At 45.3% G+C, this 15,792-nt stretch overlaps 1 protein-coding gene across 8 annotated transcripts in view; it reads left to right on the forward strand.

Annotated features, from left to right (window-relative positions):
• Window positions 1-15,792, forward strand: part of EEPD1 (endonuclease/exonuclease/phosphatase family domain containing 1) — a 104,868-nt gene that overhangs the window by 83,249 nt on the left and 5,827 nt on the right. For 4 of the 8 annotated variants that reach the window (XM_085847490.1, XM_085847491.1, XM_085847492.1 and 1 more), the window contains exon 10: window positions 120-9,180. The exons of 1 other annotated variant lie outside the window; for it this stretch is intronic. The gene's annotated coding sequence lies outside the window, so the exon portion shown is untranslated. Of the gene's footprint in view, window positions 1-119; window positions 9,181-15,792 lie in introns of those variants that run through there. 3 more of the 8 variants (XR_015049601.1, XM_085847493.1, XM_085847494.1) reach the window with 3 other exon arrangements.

Consider the following 15,792-nt stretch of genomic DNA (forward strand, 5'->3'; position numbering starts at 1 on the left):
CTGTTTGGCCCAGTGCCAGTGCATTGTCACCTTCTTCCTTCCAAAAGATCTTTATTTTGATGTAAAGGCTCCTTGTAATATTGGAGTTTCTTATTCTTTTTTTTTTTTTTGGAATGCAGTAAGAGCCATGAGTTTCTTCAACAATCGGAATATCTTCTGGTTCATCATTCGTATTCTTTTTTTTTGTCAAATCAACTCCTCTGGTTTGTGTTTCACAGAAGGTTTAGTTTAAAAACCCCGAAAAAACAGTTTTGGTTTATTATTCCTCCATTGAACACTTACTTTTTAGCATGACCATTATGATGCTTGTTCATGTCTCCTTGCTTGCCTTTCAATCTCCTTACTCGATTTGGTTCTGTGGAAACGCATTCATTGCATTGATTCACTTTATAGAACTAATCCACTTGCAACATCACCCTTTTTATTACTCTAAAACTCACTTTGTGACTTTACTGGCAAGGAAAAGGAAGGTCTTCACGTTGTGTGCCTCTCCCTCTCCCTCACCCCACCATCCCCAAGAATGACTCAAAATATAATTTCAAAAAATACAAAAGGTGACTCTCTTTTACCCCAAAAATTAAGCAACAATTCATTTTCTCTGCCAAACGTGCACAAGAGTGTTGCAGCTAATAACCAATCGGCTTCCTATTTGGCCTCGCGTGGTTTACCAATACGGTGATATTTGCCTTCTAATACTGATTAATTTTGTGATAGTGATGGATTTTGGCTCAAATCAAATTGAGATTGGAAAGTCGAGGACTATACCAATGCCAAAGAGCAAGTTGGATTGAAGCCAGGTTTGTTACATAAATGAGCGAACAAAGCATTGCCTCAAAGTAGTTTAGGGTATAAAGTTATAGTGATTCCTTATTAGGAAGTTGGTGGACTTCCGACGTCGGGATAGCATGGACACTCCACAAGTTTAATACTGTGCAGTGCAAATCCAAAAAAGAAAACGACCATTATCCAAACATATAAACCTATTAAGTACCGAACAGTTGTTTGCAGAAGATTTCACCTCCAACAACATTCATGAAGCTCATGAACGGCATCACCGAACTCCAAAAACTGATGACCCAAAACAGCCCTTTGTGTAATTCTTATTATTATTATTATTATTTTCAGACAGTCAAACTCAAAATTGGTTTAAGCTCAGTACTTGGTTGAAACACAAATCGACTATATTTTAGTGGGAAGGTTCATGACCACTTAATATTTTCATAACGTGAAAAGGGCCTGTCAATCGGCCTGGTGCCGCAGGAACACAGTTTACCGAAGGCCACACTTGGGTGTGGAAAACGGTGCAATATTATTGCTGCCCATTATATAATAGTAAGACAATTTGATGCAAAGTGTTCTCGCACACAATCGACAAGATATTTCAGTGCAAGCAAAATTAAATTCTCCAGCATGTAGATCCATCTTTAACGAGAACAGCACTCAGTAGAATGCGTACCTCCTCCATCAGGCTGAACAGTTTCTGTTTTGTATCCCTCTGATAGGCCAGATCTGCAACCAGACCCCAAAATCGAATCTGCTTGTTCTTGTCACCGACTCAAGTCATCCATTCTAGTATCCAAATCTGGATCTTTACCAAAATGTAATCAATTTTTCCAAACAGATGGGGACAAACGGGGGATAAAACATAACCGCCGTCCACCTTCGGTGGCAGAGTTAAAAAAATACAGATACGAGTAAGAAAAAAAAAACATTTTTAAATGCAAAAGGATGGAGGGATGATATGCCATGCCAAAAGTATGTAAACAAGTAGGGATGGTCAGGTCAGGTCAGGTATGGGAGCATGTGCCAGAACAGCGCGTCGCTGCGTCCACTTTCCGCCGCTACTCCAGGGGCCTCCGTCTGGCCATCCCCCAGGCAGATGCCAGGCCCATCCCCATCTCCTTGAGATGATGGTCAACCTGCTGCAACCATGAGGCACGTGGTCGGCCCACTGGCCTCCTCCACTCATGAGACTCCCTCGCTGAGAGAATCTGGTGAGCAGGATCAGCATCAGGAAAACGAGCCACATGTCCATACAGCCGCAACTGACGCTCACGGACTATGCAGGTAACAAATCTCATCCGAGTCTCTCTCAGCAACCGCTCGTTGGACACAAAATCCGACCAGCGATAGCCAAGGATTCTCCGAAGACACCTGGTACCAAAGGAATTAAGTCTCCGTCTCAGATCCTTGGTCAGAGTCCAAGTCTCGCACCCATAGAGCAAGACTGGAAGTACCAAGGACCTGAAGACTCGGACTTTCGTCCTCCCGCACAGGTACCGGCAGCGCCACACCCCATGATCCAGTGAATCCATGACTCCCCAGGCCCGACCCAGACGTCTATTGACCTCTGACTCACAGCCAGCAGAGACATGAATATCACTGCCAAGGTAAGTGAATCTCTCCACGACCTCAACATCCTCACCACAAACAGACACAGACAGGACAGCAGCATCCAAGATGTCACCGAAAGCCTGGATCTTAGTTTTGACCCAAGAAACCCGTAATCCCAGCGGCTCCGACTCCTCATTCAGCACTTCGAGGGCCCCCAAAAGGATGTCTAAAGTCTCCGCAAAGATGACTGCATCTTCTGCAAAATCAAGGTCCGAGATCTTGACATTCCCAAACGATGCACCGCAACTTGATCTCTCTGACATCCTCCCTAAAATCCAGTCCATACAAGTGCTGAAAAGTGTGGGGGCAAGTACACATCCCTGACGAACTCCAGTAACAACTGGAAATAAGTCAGAGGTGGTACCACCACACTTCACAGCACTCTCAGAACCAGAGTAGAGTTCAGACATCAGATCGATCGGTTTTGGTGGCACCCCACGAAGACCAAGAATCCTCCAGAGGACATCCCGATTCACTGAATCGAACGCTTTACAGAGATCAACATAGGCTGCAAGCAGCCCCTGCCGAAACTCTCGTCTGTGTTCGGTGAGGACAAGAAGAGCAAGGATACGGTCAATCGTTGACCTCTTTGGTGTAAAGCCTGACTGCTCTGGACGCTGGTGCTCAAGCAGATGGTGGCGAACCCTATCAAGAATTATCCGAGCAAAGACCTTGCCTGGCACTGAGAGCAGCGTCACCCCTCGGTAGTTGTTGCAGTCTTGGCGATCACCCTTCCCTTTCCAGAGAGGGACAACAAGGCCCCTCTTCCAGTCAGTTGGGATGATGCCTGTGTTCCAGGCAGAGCACAAAACTGCATGCAACGACACGAGTGCAGCATTTCCACCAGCCTTGAGAAGTTCGGCATGGATGCCACAAATCCCTGGAGCTTTGCCCCGTTTCAACTGGTTCACCGCAGCCCGTGTTTCCACAAGCGAAGGTGGACCACAGTTGATTCGTGGGTCAGCAACAGGGATTGTAACACCCTTGACGTCCAACTCGACAGCTGGGGGATCAGCCTGGTACAACCGCTCAAAGTAACCGGCCCAGCGGGCCTTCACTTCAGACACCTCTGTCAAGAGCCTACCACTCTCTGCTCGAACTGCATTGCTCCGAGGGATGGACTTGGATGAACGTAATGCGCGAATTCCCCTGTAAGCGGGACGAGAATCACCTGTCCACAGGTGATGCTCTACCCCCTCACAGATTCCTCGCACATAGGCCTCCTTGTCCACCCTCAGTGCACGTACAGTTTTACGCCTCAGCTCTCTGAACAGCTCAGCTCTGCCATTCAGCCTTGTCCACCCTCAGTGCACGTACAGTTTTACGCCTCAGCTCTCTGAACAGCTCAGCTCTGCCATTCAGCCTGGCCCTGCGACTCTGGTCAATGGTATCCAGTGTCCCTTGAGAGACAAAATTCTTCTTTGCCCTGCGGTGAGTCCCAAGACATCCACCGGCAACATCAAGGACGGTGGTCTTGAAGGCACTCCACAACTCTTCAGGACCCCCCAAAGCACCCAGACCCCCCAAGTGTCCACTCAGCCTGTTCGCAAACTCCTCAGCTACTCTCTCATCCCTGAGCTTGGCAACATCCAGCCTAGGCTGGGATGGTACCATTCTCCAGGATTTAAGGTGCAGCTTTAGAGTTACTACAACAAGCCTGTGGTCAGTATTGAGGAACTGAGCACTCCGGTAGACCCTGCAGTTCTGGGTCATCCTCCAACGACCGTCAATGAGGACATGGTCAATCTCCTTTGCCACACCGCCAATACATGGAATACCATGTCAAAAAGGATGTGAACAAGGAAGGGATGGTCACAATACATTATCATGTGAAACTGTCCCTACATCTTTCCTTGAGTCATGGTTGTGCCTGCAAATAACACCATACGTATCTCTCGATTTTGTTTCACAATCGCCACAACCACTAGTTGAAGTCTGTTTGTGTTTGTGGTTTTTTTGAGGTTTAACATCTCACTGGTCAAATGAATGAATGGCCACAATGAACATACACTGTCATTGTAAATGGATGCACGGACGGACAGGGAATAACCATTATTCAATGAAAGATGTCGGGATGGGTTCACATAATCATTTCTTGTGACCATCCCTTCCTTGTTCACATCCTTTTTGACATACCATCCCTTCACCCTTTTACATTTAAAAAAATGTTTTTTATTACTTGTTATTATACAGATGTGGAGGAAAAATGCAGTCTAACCCACTTATTGACAATTTAAAATTGGCTTATCTTTATCCATCCCCTTGTCCCCCTCTCTTTCACCCTCACAGAGCAACATAGTCTGTCAATCACTTCCCGGTTTTGTTGTTGTTTGGCTGTTTGCATAAACATCAGTTTTTTTAATGTAACAGAAGACAATTAAATGTACCACCATTAATAGGCCAAGGTTTTGCAGGATTTGTTTTTTGGATTTCATTTAATTGTATAGGCTTTAAAAATCACAACCACCAAGCAATGTTTGATTGTTGATGGTTGCTTTGATCGATCTGTGTCTTATGTTTTCAATTCGATAAGCAGAACCCAAATTATTCCATGAATGTAGTTGGGCATAAAACGTCAACCACAATCAATCCCAACAATTCGTAGCACTGGCTCTTAAAAGCATGTACAGGCAGATGATGGTCAGATTTTTATCTTGCCAAAACAAAGTTTTGCAAGATATGTTAGTCAGCTTGTATGTTTTTTTTTTTTTGTTTTTTTTTTTTTGTTTTTTTTTTGTCTGTAATCACGTATAAAAAAATTCTGCAAAGCACAGTTATCATCGGAAATTTTTGTAACTTCGCATATCAGAGGCCTATAGAGGTCCCTTTCAGTGCACAAAATTTTGAAGGTCAAGGTCAAAGGTCAAGGTCACTTTGTCGCAAATCAGGGGAGTCGACGAAACCCTTATTTTTTGAGTAATTTTGATCTGATCGTCTTCAAACTTCATGGGAATATAGTTCATGGTCGGGCGCTCAGCTGATTAATTTTTGGTGGCGATTGGCCTTGACCTTCACATGTTTTTTTTGTTTTTTTTGTTTTTTTTGGTCTGTAATCACGTATAAATCACTCTGCAGAGCACAGTTATCATTGGAAAATTTTGTAACTTCGCATATCAGAGGCCTATAGGAGGTCCCTTTCAGCGCATAAAATTTTGAAGGTCAAGGTCAAAGGTCAAGGTCACTTTGTCGCAAATCAGGGGAGTCGACGAAACCCTTTTTTTTGAGTAATTTTGATCGGATCGTCTTCAAACTTCATGGGAATATAGTTCATGGTCTGGCGCTCAGCTGATTAATTTTTGGTGGCAATTGGCCTTGACCTTCATGGTTAGCGCCTCAGGTCAAACATATTTGATCCCAAGGTCAAATTTTCAAGTTTTCGGAAATATATCGTGTCGTACCTCAAATTGAACACCTCGATGAGTGCTTTCTAGATATGTCAAGCTTGAGACATTATGACGTCATTTGGTGACGTTATGAGGCAAAAGCATATTTTTCATGGTTACTCTGTAGAACGATTCTCATCGGAATCTCTCGTAGGCAGATATTCCTCAAGGAGTCTCTCCTGGTGGATAGCAGCACTGTTCACCTCAGTGTGACCTTAAAGAAGTCACACGTGGTCACCTTTTAGCAAGATACGGGTCACCCCGCGGGTGACATTGATTAATTTTTTTTTATTTTTGGAGAAAACTCGTAACAAGCATTCATTAAATTGGTTTAAAAGAGAAGTAACAAAGCCTCAAATTGCCTTGTACAAATGAACAAATGATACAACTGGAACGGCACTCAGTAGAGCGCAAACCTCCGCCAGGCTGAACATTTTACGTTTTGTATCGCACTGATAGGCCGGATCTGCGTTCAGACCTCAGCCAAAATCTAATCTGCTTATTCTTGTTACGTAACCAACTCGTCCACCTCGTTTTGTCAAAACCCTTCCACAACGTTTTGAGATATCTTGCTGTATATCGTTTTTGGCCCCATTTCTCAATGGTGAAGAATCTCTTTTAAAATAATAATAATAATTCTCGCATCCGGATCCGGATCTAAATCTTCGCCACAACGAAATTGATTCGTCCTTATTTGCACACCCGACATGTCCGCCAAGTTTCATCCGAATCCATCCGTAACTTTTTGAAATATCTTGCTCACAGACAGACGAGTGAAAATGTAACCTGTGTCCCACCTTTGGTGGTGGAGGTAATGACAACGTGGTGAGGGGGATAAGGACCCACCCCGCTTTTCCCCTTCCATTTTCCTACTTGTATGTAATACATAGTTGGTCTCAAACTTCGACAAACCGTTTTCCCTCGTCTTCCAATCAATCACGTATGAAATACAAACACGTGCTGCAACACATTTTGTTTCTCACTCGACATGATAGATTTGTGGACATATTTATTCTGCCTTCAGACGTGGACTCTTGTTTTCACCTGCCATTACCTTTTCAAAAATTGTTGTGGAGAGAAAACATTGTTGACATAAATTTATTTTTGGCAAAATTCTACTCTAGTTTTATGATTGATTCATTACGAATTATTTCAAATGTACTTTGTGAGCGACATTAGTCGTTTTTCTGTCGTTTACACTTAATACCTATTTCTTTATTAATTTGTTTGTTTGTTTTCTTGGTAATTAGCGAGCAGTTGTTCACAGAATATATTTGTGTTGAAATGATACGTGCAGAGAAATTAGAAAGTTAGTCGCACTTTCAACAATTCTCCAAAGAATTATCTCGGTCCATCTCTTTGCCAAACTATTATCGATCAGACAGCAAGGAAACTTATTTTAAAGCAACAAAGCACAAGACGATATTAGATGGGTACAATCTTTCTAAAACGGCTTGTTTGAAACGTTGGACGTACAAAAACAAACTCACCATCTTGAGTTTTTTTGTTGTCGTTTTAATTTATTGGCATGTACGTTTCTCAAACAGTAGTACATTAGCCACTTGATCGCATCTTTTTTTTTTAAGTTTCAGTTTTAAATAGCATTTTATTGCCGACGTGTTGAATAATGTCCTCTGTTATGATACATTTTTCATTCTTGAACATTAATGAATGGGTCGTGGAAAATCACAAACTTGGAAACGACAAATATTCAGATGACACAATTTGAAACTTTGCACGGTGTCATCAGCCTGCTGTATGCTTTGCCCAAGGGGCATTAACAAATCACAGATACTTTGCGAAGAGTAAATTGAGAAAAGAAAGCGGGAAAAGTGTCGAGCGGGGTGTTGTGGGTTTTCTGAGGGTTTTCAGAAGAGAGGAAAAGAGGGATAAATGAGAGTGGAGGGAGTTTTGAACCTTCATGTCATGTAAACTGAGTCGATGCTGAAACCTCCTTGAAATTTTTTTTTTAAAGTGAAGGACACAGGTGGACTGAATTGTGGGTAATAGAAACCACATGATGATATTTGAGGTGATGTTTATTTGTTTTTTAAAATTTTTATAATTGCTTCGGATCTCGGGTTGGGTCGGCGCTGCAGTGTGCCTTGGCAGAACGAAGATGGTGGAAAACTGTGGCAGAGCGCTTAACATGTGCATCGAATTTGTCTTCTTTGACAAGTGATACAGCCTATCTTTATACAACGAATGCTGCTACTTGTACAATTTGTGATCCACTTAATTGATTAGTTTTTTTTGTTGTTTCTTCCTCCAGACTTTGCATTCATAATCGTTTTGAAATGTTTCTTTTCCTTTTGGCTGATTTGCCTCTGTGGACACGATTTGCCAAACGTTTTGCACATTTGATTCTAGTTTGTGAACCGCAAACTGCACAAGATAATTTAGTAGTTGCTTTGTTTGTTTGTTTTTGTGACGTTAAAGTATTGTGACATTTGAATGCTGCGGTGTTTTGCAAGTGACTAGCCTTTTTCGAAAGGGCTGGCAGGATAGCGTAGATGTACGCATACTCCCCCTCTAAACTGTCAAACCTGGTTTCAAATCCTGACCCAGCTATCAACTGTCACCATGGTGTTTTGCCGGCAGGGCTAGGCATCAATGTGTGTGTGCCGTCCATTGGACGGACGTTAAACCGGAAAACTGGGCCCACGATGTCTCTCGAGAAGAGCAGGCGAGTTGTCGCCGGCACCCTGAACTAATTAATTCCTGCTCAAATTGCTTTCAGTCGATCATCAGGCTTGACCAGCCGGTTCCTGAAAGTCTTGCGCCAAAAAAACGTTAGCCGACCACAATAAGGTGGGAACAACTGAAGTTGTTAAAATAGTAGTAGTAGTAGTAGTAGTAGTAGTAGTAGTAGTAGTAGTAGTAGTAGTAGTAGTAGTAGTAGTAGTAGTGTCGCAATTAACTTTCTGAGAAAGTCGTCGTCATTTTTGCAGTGCAATCCATTGATATTAGATCTTCACATGCAGCAAATGCTGTTGTTTCCACCTTTACTTGAGCTGTACAATGTTTATGTTTACATTTTCAATTGTAATCAAACCCCTTGTTTAAATGGATTGTGAGATTGATTTTGATGGAATTGAAATGAGGAAGAAGGTGGATTGTGGGTCAGGCTCGAATTTGGCTAACCATTTCATTTGGTTATGCGATGAGCGATGACATTTTCAGGGAGTTTGATTTAACCAAAACAGACTTCTGCCTGTAATGGTGCCAGGATGACGGTATGAACCCCATTGTGAACACTATGTCAAAATGATTCACAATGCTTTGTGGGATTGACTTGTATATATGCAAATTTAGTGGAGAAATTCATTGCAGTGATTGTACAGCGTACCGTGGATTCAACTGCACTGTGGTTCAGTGTGAGATAAAACGAGTCTGAACTGTGTACCATTATCATCTTTGTTTTGCTGTGTGGGTTTCTTGGAAGAGTACCCACTTTACTACTTTCTTTTTTTTTTTGTGGACAAAATCTACGCTCACGGAATAGCGATTGAGGGTAAAATGACGGTTGGCCAGCAATGAACACAGAGAGATAAGTGGAGCAAACAGTGACCTGCATTTGTATCGAGTCGGGTTGGGCTAATGGGGGTATAAAAGATTGCGGGTGGAGATGGGGGAGGATGCGAGTTGGTAGATACGGCCTCCTCCGGGAGAGAGTTCCACAAGATGAAGAAAAGAGGAATGGAGGTGGGTGGATGTTAAAGTTTGGAGTTCCCAAGGAAAGACATGGCACAATGGACGATGTCTATTCAACGGCTGGCTTTCTTGTGCATCTGCCGCCAGAGGGTTGTAATAATAATAATGATAATCTTTATTGACCCGTATCCAGGGAAGCTCCTCTTTGGTGACACCAGAAGTTCAAACAAAATGGGGGGAAAAAATCATCAAACATCAAAAATGAATAAGAAAACAGGGCAAAACGAAACAGATGGAGTAAACAACAAAATGGATAAGAATTTGAATTTAACACTTGAATTGCACGTAGTACAAAGGGCTTTTTATGCCTTCACTGACGAAGTCGCCGGTGACATGTTTTCGGGTTGTCCATCCATATGTACGCCCGTCCATGCTAATTACCCTTGTCAGAGTGGAGGGTGTTGCATTTGGGTCTGTTTGTCTTTGATTGTTTGTCTGCTTGTCCACACAGAGCATGAGTGCTTTACTCTGTAACCGCTTTTCGGATTGAAACAAAATTTTCACCTTGAGAGCGACGACTCATGTAGAATGTTTTAATGATGATGATGATGACATCATAGGTTACATGGTGTGGCAGCCATGTTGGAAAAATGGAAAAACTTTGGAACTCCATCTCCGAAACCGCACCAAGGAAAAAAAAAATTGAAATGGCACACGGCAAGTACTCATGGGGAATAAGTGATTTTTTTTTTTCATGATATTGTTGCAGGCCAGGGGGTCGGGTGAGAAGACCACTATGTGGGGGAAGCTATCTCGGTTCACACCAGACTCCCCGGAATTGTAGGCCGTCGCACACGGATAATTCTGTGACGCTGTGGGTCACTTAACCGACCGTGGACGCCAATAACTCAACTGCGTGACCTCGGGTCATCCCGTTTATGGGTTAATCGGGTTACCTAATTAATCACGTGGTTTGATTACCTGGGAACACGCCCTCGGTTTATCTATTTGGATTCCTGTTCGCATTTCTTGGAACTGACAGACTCACTTGTTCTTACGCCTTGTCCGAACTTACGCCTTGTCCGAACCGGATCACTCTACCGGACCGGATCACTTTTCCAGATCGGATGCAGCCGAGCGACACTGCAAAGGATATACCAGGTAAAAGGAATGGGTCGTTGGGAATAAAGTCCCGGCTAAGCTAGGATTCGAACCATGCTGGATCAATGAAAGAAACCACAAAGACGAGCTGGGAACATTCCTAATAATGATTTATTTACAATGGGCGAGGAAGGGTATGTGGTACGATAAAGATTTATTGGGGTGTGTTGTGCAGAGATAGGGGAGAGAGTTGTGGTGCAGCAAATAAATAGGCAACTTACAAAAGGGGACACAGAGCAGACTTAATGTGAAAATAATAACAATAATGATAACGATCTTCTGCAGTCTTACTTAAGCAGACAAGCGCCAGGACACACATACACACACACACACACACACACACACACACACACACACACACACACACACACACACACACACACACACACACACACACACACACACACACACAACCCAATGAAGAGAAAGTTTTGAACCAGGAAGGGATAGGAGTTGAGCCTACGTTCTCTGTACCTTTGTGCTTGATAGCACAACGCGCCACCAATATGTTCCAGGGGGGGGATGCTCCGTAGCGCGGCACCTGACAGCTGGTGAGTCGTCCCTGGCTTCAGCAGAGTGTGTGGAGACTGTGTTCGGTAAGGAGGGCTTGAGTGGAGAAGGGGCGGAGTCCAGGGTGCGTCGACGGAGTGGTAGGCGGGTGGAGTTGACGTCGTGTGGGCGGAGATGAGGAGACAGAGTCCAGACCGCAGGAGGCGGGTCGTGGTGGTGACGAGGGCAAGGCAAGAGCGGGAGAGAGGTGGAGAAAGAGAAAGGCGGAGGGACTGCTCCGACCTTTATAGGACTTGCAGCGCAGGGGGAGGGGCCACCCCGAATCGAAACGTCATCACCTGAATCGGGTGCTCCGATTGGACACGACCCCTCACGTGGCCCGCCAACTTTGGTCGGAAACCGCCTCACTTCGTTTCCGGCTCGGCCATCCCAGACCGGCAATATTCCGCTCCGACCCCACGACATGACATGAATCGCCCACACCGAAATTGGCACGCGAATCGTCCTGCAAAAACCCCCGGGCCGTGCCCTGGCAACCGGCCGAGGGTCCCACATGCCCGCTCGGGCGCCCGACCAGCGCCCATCAACGCGCCCGCTCCGCGCGCCAACGTGGCTCACAAAGTACATTCCCCGGCTCGATCGCAGCTTCGCTGGCCGTGGAGACGAGAAGACGTACACCATCCATGGAGAATCCGCTGCTGCCAGCGAGGGCCGAAGGTACATCGTTATGGATAAACCCATGCACGTTTCGCGAGCGGCGTACGTGTCTGCCTTCGAGCACATTCCCTACAGTGTGCGTGGTTCGGCCATTACGCACGTGGCCAGCGCGTTCGCATGACTCAGCGTGTGCGCGGGGCGAACATCAATACGTGTCAGATATCGAGGTTGAAAAGGAACAAGCTGCTTTTACTCCGCACACTCATATCCCGCCCAACATGGCATGGAGTCGTCTTTATCAGCCTCCATACGCGTTTCGTGCAGCATGGACGTCGTGCTGGCCGTTTCCTGTGTTGTGAAAAACACCATTCGTGCAGCCTCTTAAGAGGTATTCATTCGCATGCCTTTTTAATGTAACCGGCAATCTTCCCCAGATCATCGGAAGCTCGAGTCGTTAATCCCGCACTGCGAAGTGCACTATATGACTCGCTGCACACGTTGGGGTTACGGCTCACTCGGGAACGAGGGCTCTGTGCAGCAGTTTCCTCACAGCGGCGCCACACGCTGGCCTCCATGAGGCCCACCTCACAGCAAAGGCGCACGTGGCTGATTTACCTCAGGAATAATCAGACGAAAAGAAGAGTCGGGACAAAATGAAGAAGAAAATGATTTTAGCAAACCTAGCTATTAGGTCATCGCAACGCACTCCCTTGTTGTCCCGCTAAACAAAAGGAAAGGGACTATCTACATGTATAATAATGGAATAACTGTCTTGGGACCACAATCTGTTGGATGCATGCGGTTCCGAGAACCGCAACAATATCATCGGTGCCTTCTTGATGTCATTGCACATATAGAACACTACATCTGATCAGTATGAATTTTTTTGAGGATCATCTAGGGATAAATTGTATGGGGGTTGGGGGGGGGGGGGGAATTGATGACATCATTGGTAATGTGGTTCGGCAGCAATATTGTTTTTAACATAAAAACCTTCAAAAATCATCTCCGAAACGGCTGAACAGATCGAGGTGAAACCTTACACGTATGATCGCCAATCCATGAGAAACAAAAGGTTCTCCAACTATAATATTGTTACGGCTGTGGAAATTCGCAGACCACCATAAAGGACCTTAGATCAGTTATGACGATAAGTATATGTGTAGTTAGATTTCCCCACCGTTGTTTCGAGGGAATTTCCGTGTTCACAGGGCTGCGATCCTTTGAGATAGCCGTTTTTCTTTTCTGTCATTATTTTGGACCAATCATCCCACAACAACCAAATCGCCACCACCAACATCATTCCCAAACAACTACAACTCAAACACCACCACCTTCGCCTCTTTACCTCCACAACTCCACCCCACAAACATCGCTTCACCGCCATTCTCAAACGACGCCCGCCAGCAACCAAATCGCCACCACCAACACCCTTCCCAAACCACCACAGCAAACTCCCACCACCTTCACCTTTCTACCAAACGTCGTGCCATGGGTTGTGAATGGGTTCCTTTCGCCTCGAAAAACGGATCAAGAATGATTCACGCCCACTTTTCATCCATCCAATGGCTAAGCATCAGGTGGTGTAGCCCCGCCTCCGAACCCGCTGTGATCCACAAATTTGCATATGCGCTCCTACCCCGGCCTATATAAGCACAAGCACGGCGCAGCTCGAGGCAGTCAAGTCGGGTCTGGAGAGTGGAAGTCTGGAGTCGGTGGAGTGGCAGTCTGGAGGGGTCGGAGAACCGGACAGAGCTCGAAGAGGCAGACGGCGGCAGTGTCGGTGCGGCAGTGTCGGTGGGGCAGAGTCGGGAGACTGAGCTCGTGGCAGACGGGGGGCCGATCGGAGAGAGCTCACCGGCCACGCCAGGGGCACGAAGCCAGGTGCAGCTACGCTGACACCGCGGCTTGCCCGCCATCGCGCCACGAGGGCGCGGGTAAGACCCTTCGGTCTCGTGGACCTGGCCGCTCATCCAGGTTTCGCGCACATTTGGTCCACGAACCTGTCTGCCACCCTTACCTTTGAGGGTGGCTTTTTCCTTTGCTTTTGTGTAAATGCATGTGGTGGCGCCGTCTTATAAGTAGAATTGTCTAAGTGTGTGTGTGAAATAAAGACTTTATTCGGTTGTAACTCTGCCCTTGCTTGCTTTCACTGTACACGTGCCTGAATTACTGTATGGCTGTAAAATACGTGCTTGTCTGAGTGTGCAATAAATATGCCTGTTGAACTGTTCCCCGTTTCGTTGCTTCCTTTCCCTTGTTTGAAAGTTCCATCTTGTATCACAGAAGGAATTGGTAGGAGGGGTGCAAGCACCCGGTAAATAATCACGTCAGTCGGGGCCGGCGATAACACCGCTCGGTTATCACTGAAGCACGGAACGGACCGCTGAAGCGGTTCGTGTCCTAGGCTGGCCAGCGGCGAGGTACGATCGCCCGGTTAACTACCCGTGCAGGTACTTAGGTAGGTCGAGTTTGGCGAACATCCCTATCCTGTGCGGGTGGCCAATTGGCACGATTGTGGTGGGGTCGAAAGACCCACCCGTGACTAGCTCCTGGCGGTAGTTCCAAGGAGGGTCACGACTGAATTGTCCGTTCCGGTGGGCGACGCGGTCGCGATTCGAGTTACGTGGCCGGGCAGACCGAAATTCGTAACAATATCATAGGTCAGTCGGTTTGGCAGCTATATTGGATTTACCCTCAGATTTTGAAAAAATCATCTCCAGGACGGTTTGACAGATCGAGGGGAAACTTCACTCACATGTTCCCCATGCCTTGTGGATTCCAGAGTGTTCACAAATAATTAATAGGTCACATGGTCTGGCATTGGATTGAACGAAAATCTTTGAAAAACTCTTTCTCTTGAACCTCTTCATCATTCGACATGACATGTCACAATTATGATCCAGTAGTCATGAGGAGGATTTTTTTTTTATTTCAACCGGATCGGTCGCATGGTCTGGCAGCCAGAATTATTTAATATTTTGAATCTGGGTTCAGGGATTTAAATCAAACGTGGTACAAGTTTGTATAACGATGTAATAATGTGGGCGGAGGTATATCTGGTGACGTCACGACGTAAAAGAGTGTCCTAGTTTTTGAATGTTATTTTTTTTTCCTGTTGAAAATGTTCATCGGCCGAGCACAAGCGTCTCCCTGATGGCAGTTTTTCAAAAACTCTGTCCAAGAAGTGGCTTTCATCAGTACATACATGCATCATCTTTCTTTTCAATGCTCGCAATACAGAGACTCCATGCTGATTGAAGGCCCAGCCACTTTAAATGCCAGTGTTGTGACCTTTCTCAGTCTTGACTTATTCCGCACATTTTGATGACTATACCAGGAAACCGAATTAAATGACGAAACATGAATCAAAATGAAAACAAAACAAACCACTGATTGTCCATCTGTTAATCTGTCTGTCTGTCTGTGATCAATTTTTATTTCCGCAATAACATGTAAACCACTGAAGGGATGTTTAATAAACTTGGTACAAAGGTGTATTTTGATGCAAAGATGAACTGATTCGATTTTGGGTTCAAAGAGTCATGTGACCTTGAGCTGAAAGTAGATTTTTATTACTGTAATAACTTATGAACCGCAAAAGGGGTTTTGACCATACTTGACACACTTATAAACTGCAGTACAATGATGAACTGGTTAGATTTTTAGATTAAAAAGGTCAAATGTCATATGCTCTTAAATCATTTTGCAGACCATAACTTGAGATAGAAGCAGCTGATGTCTCTCTTCTACCTCTCTGTCTCTGTCTCTGTGTCTTTTTTACAGCACGTGCGCTGTACACAATTGCACCGAGTTTGAAATGTCCCCGGTGTCTACCACGTCTCCGGTGTCCCCTGTCCCCCCCCCCCCCCCCCACGTGCCTCAAGACAGCCAATGACGGCCGTCCGGTAGATGCAGTGCGTAACCTTGACGGAAATAGCGAGAATTGACGGAAATACCCAAGTATTTCAATGGAAATTTGTGAAACTAACGTGTTATATATGTGAAAACCATTTAATTTATCGCTTGACGG

Source organism: Eptatretus burgeri, chromosome 11 (assembly GCF_056783735.1).
Source record: "Eptatretus burgeri isolate ZD-2024b chromosome 11, Ebu_testis_v1, whole genome shotgun sequence".
Classification (NCBI taxonomy): domain Eukaryota; kingdom Metazoa; phylum Chordata; class Myxini; order Myxiniformes; family Myxinidae; genus Eptatretus; species Eptatretus burgeri.